The following is a 4,615-nucleotide window of genomic DNA, read 5'->3' on the forward strand; positions in this document are numbered from 1 at the left end:
TCAGCTGGATGTACAGTAGAGCACTCATAGTTAGACCCCCAACAGTGTCATACTGAGGTCCTTGACTGCAACTGTTCCCAACAGCAAACGTCCATTTCGTGTTACGTAGAACTCTAGTGAAGTATGCCGATCTTTGAAATGCACGTAGCCAAGGAAACATCCAAGCACAGGGATTGGTTCTTGTAGATAGTGTACGAAAGTCTTCCGTGGCTTGTACAGCCGTATCTTGCCATCCTTGTTTAGTTGGTTAAAGGTGGCTTCATTTACAATGGAAACGTACGACCCAGTATCTACAAGGAGTCTTAAAGGGTGTCCATTCACCTAGATGTCGGCCGTGAAGGAGCAGCGGTGATCTCTGTCGCCGGTAGTGTGGCCTGTAGCCTGGACAGGCACCGCGTCGTCGGGGTTCAGGGTGGCGCCAAGCCACGTACGTCTCTGGCTGGACAGCGCCCACCGTTGCGCCGCCTCGGGACGCTCGGCGCTGGTAGCGCCCGATCTCCTGCGCTCCATGGCCGCGCACCGGGAACGCCGCTTGCGGCTGGTCACGAACGAACGAGGCCGACGGCTGCGCACGGCTGCGGCAGACCACCGCGAAGTGGCCCGGCTTCCCGCAGAGGAAGCACGAAGCCTGCCGTGCAGGGCACAGCTCACGGGGGTGGCTCCGCCTGCCGCAGAACCAGCACGTCGGCAGCTCGTCGTTGGCTCTCTCGGCCCTCCGAGAAGGAGGAGGGTCCCGACTCGTGGGGTGGCGCATGCGCGCCGGGTATCTGGGCACGTGGCCAGAAGACCTCTGTGTCCACGAATTGGGGTCGAGCAGCAACGGGTAAGGGCCGTGGTCAGGCCCGGGCGGGAGGCCGGGGTGGCCATCTTGGCCGGGGCTCGAAGAAGATGGTGGCCAGGGACCGCCCTCTTGGGTCTGCGGCGCTCGAACGGTCGCTCGCGCCAGGACTCTCCGTACGTCTGCCGGGCCTCTGCCTTCATCGCCGAGGGTTGAAGTTCCAGGGTTCTCCTGGTGGTACTCGCGCGACGCTGCAGCGAGGTGCTCATACTGCCACGAGAGCTGGAAAGCTCTGTCTAATGTGGGCAGCTGTCCATCCACAGAGTCGCGGAGCATACGCTCATGTACTCGCTTCGAAGTCAATCCTCTCAGGAAAACGTCACAAAGGATCGCGTTGAGTGCGTCCCCGAATGCGCAAAGAGAACCTTGGCGGCGTAACGCCGTAAGAAACTCTGTCACCGATTCACCCGGTTGCTGAACCCTGTCGAACAGCTTCTTACGTTCGAGCATAACAGACCCGGAGAATTCAAAATGTTTCTCGAGAGTAGTGAGAAACGCTGAAAACTCATCGGTTCCTTCGGGAACCGGCATCTCGTCAAGGCGAAAAGAATCGACAATTCGTTGTCCTTCGACCCCAAGCATCGTGAGAAGAATCTGCTTCTTACGAGTGGCAGCGACAGTACCTAAGCCAGTAGCACCAAGGAATGCTAAAAATGACTTTTTCCATGCTGACCAAGCTTGATACGGCGCCCCAGGGACAGCCAAAAATGCAGGCGGGGGCGCACTACACCCACGGCGGAACTCGTTTGCGACATGACGGTGTCCCCGAAAACACGGGTTGCGGCCTCAAAACTCTTACAGCGTGAGCTGTTGTTTGTTTATATAACCTAGAGCTTTTGGCCGCACTCCCATACAGCGGTGTGAATCTATGAAACAAGATGTGGGACACCGATACATAGATGTGACTGTGACAACGAACAAGTTATTTTTACAAGAAGGACTATGTTTAAGACATGCGGAACCAACAGTGTGGTTGGAACACGCGAAAACCAGGAATTGTAGCACGTTGGCTCAAAAAGCTTCAGAAGGAAATGGAAATCGAAAGTAAGGGCCCCAACCCAACGTTCGAACACGAGGGACACGGTGACACGTCACCAACGAAGCATATTCAAACAACAAAGTACGGTTACGTTTGCAGAAAAAGCAATGCAACGAACAAAGTCCATAAAGAAATTAACGCTCACCGGGGCCCCACTCCCGGTAAAGCTGTTCGTGCACAAGAAAAATAGACAGACCTCGGCTACATCGCCGCCGAGCTAACCGCGCGTTCCGACGAGGCCCGAATCGAACGGAACAAAACGAAAAGAATGGAACGCGCCGGTGCTCCAGACCAATGCACCGGGACGCGGAGTCGTACCATCACCCGAGAGCGAAGAAAAAAAAAAAAAAAAACGTTTACCTCGTCGCCATTTAATGTTTTACAAAGAGAGAAGACTTGACTTGGACGCTGGGTACGAATACTGACTACAGCCTCCTGCATGCTCGGGGGCCCAGTCCCGAGACCGCGCAGAAGGTGGAACGCTGAGTGGAACGAGTGCCGAGTATAAACTGCCCGCGCTAGAACTAAACTACAAAGAAAGACGTGATGGCCGACGCGCCGGCGAGCGGCTTACGGTTCGGAGGACCCGGCTGTCCCCATCGTCGCTGGACTCCGGGCCGATGTGGCCATCAGAGACAGGAGGTTCCAGAAGAGCCAGACGAAAGAAAGACACGTCGGATCCCGGGCGTGGGCTGGTAACGACTGCTCACGAAAACTCGTGAGCCCCAGTTTATTGACAGGAAAACCCAGGTGGCGCCAGTAATAAGAAATAAGAGGAAACACTGATCTCAATGACAACTGCTGGATCGCGCTTGCCGCTCCCGCAAGTGAAGCCACCGGACGCAACCCCGCTGGGATACGATTTCCCGTTTTGCTAGCCTTTTGCTGCGGTTTTCTAGCGTGCTGTAGACAAGTTTTCTACTCGTTCGTCGTCATTCGCCGAGGAAGTGTTTTGAGACTCCGTGTATTGTTGAGACTTGCCGTTGTGAACACGTGGAAAATTTTACGAAAGTGCAGTGTCGCAGGAAAAAGGCACAACGCGTCGAAAGGAAGGGCTGGCGGCGTGTTCAAAGCTTCCTTGGCACGCCGAAGTGCCGTATCTCTGTGCCTTCGCGAGCTTGGATACCGACCAAGAACCGACGCCGTGTGAATGTGTTTAGCGAGTGCAATGTGCGTGAAGCCGTATCAAATGGAAGTAAATAAATGAATTGAATTGAATTGAAAAGGTACAACTCGTCGAAAACGTGTCGCCGGTGTCGCGGCGTGATCAAACCTTCCTTGGCACGCCGAGTGATGCATCTTTGTGCCTTCGCACGCTTGGATACCGGTCAAGAATTGACGCCGCGCCAAAGTTCTGAACGTGTGTCGCGCGTAGATGCCTTTAGATCATTTATATATATCGGCCACGGAGTTCTGGATCGTCCAGCTGTTCCGGTGAGTTGCTATCAAGAAAAGGGGAAGATCTGTACGTGTTCTTATGTACTATATTAACCATGGCTATGTCCCAAATCTACTCTAATAGATTCCGTGGGAGCACGAATAGGGCAACGTTATGGAGCCAGGGGGGTTTTCGAAAGCAAAAGTACAAGACGGCGAGAATGAAAATCTTTGAAGCGCGGCCGATATGGTCGTGTGCAATCTGTTGACCAATTAAAATTAGGCGAGCCGCGCTCAAACGTCAAGTGCAATTAAGTAGGTTGATAATAAGCCAGCACTGATCAGTGATGAGGAGCTGTTGTGCACGGTATTGTGTAAATCGTCGAAGGACGAAAAAAAGACGTACCTTCCCCCCATCTTCCGTCGCTAGTGGACGCTGGATTAAGCTCGTTCCTAAATCGCGAGGGGAAAAGACGCTGATCCAGAAGCCCGAACAGCTTCACGCACATTGCACTCGCTCAACACATACAAACGGCGTCGGTTCTTGGTCGGTATCCAAGCGTGCGAAGGCACGGAGACACGGCACTTCGGCGTGGCAAGGAAGCTTTGAACACGCCGCCAGCCCTTCTTCTCGACGCGTTGTGTCTTTTTCCTGCGACACTGCACTTTCGTAAAATTTTCCACGTGTTCACAACGGCAAGTCTCAACAATACACAGAGTCTTCAAAAAACTTCTTCGGCGAATGACGACGAACGAGTAGAAAACGTGTCTACAGCACGCTGGAAAACCGCAGCAAAGGCTAGCAAAAACTGCAAATCGTATCCCAAGCGAGTGAAGTCCGGTGGCTTCACTTGCGCTGCAGCGAACAAGTGGGGAAGCGCGATCCAGCAATTGTCATTGAGATCAGTGAGAGGAAACATGGCGCCATCTTTTAAACAAACAAAATAACACAAGATGGATGAATGGATGAATGCGGCTGAGCCCTTTGGATCGGGCGGTAGCTTACGCCACCTAGCCATTTTGTTTTACCATTTAAGCTTAGAATATTTAAATGTGAAATCTGTATTCACTCCGCAGTGCAAAGAAAGTGAGGCTATTAAACCCCCTTGCCATCAGTGAATAAGAAAATACCTAGTTTTCTCTCGATTTCTGCCACCATTCACTTAATCTTTGCTTGGTAATCTCTGCAGTCTTGAAATCCACTCTCCCTTCGCTGCCTCTAAAACCCAATGACTTTATTAAATCTATGTTGCCTTCGGTAGGCATAGGGTGGAGCCCTTTACAGTAGAGTATCAAGTGCTCAGCCATCTCGTCCTCCTCTCCACAAGCAGTGCACACTGTATCCATTTGCTGGTACTTCA

The 4,615-nt window shown here is 52.7% G+C and overlaps 1 pseudogene; it reads right to left on the reverse strand.

Moving 5' to 3' along the window:
• Positions 1-321: 321 nt before the first annotated feature.
• LOC121835502 lies at positions 322-1,475 on the reverse strand (annotated as a pseudogene).
• Between the last annotated feature and the right edge of the window lie 3,140 nt (positions 1,476-4,615).

This window comes from Ixodes scapularis, unplaced genomic scaffold (genome assembly GCF_016920785.2).
Source record: "Ixodes scapularis isolate PalLabHiFi unplaced genomic scaffold, ASM1692078v2 PGA_scaffold13__105_contigs__length_92229423, whole genome shotgun sequence".
In the NCBI taxonomy this organism is placed as follows: Eukaryota; Metazoa; Arthropoda; class Arachnida; order Ixodida; family Ixodidae; genus Ixodes; species Ixodes scapularis.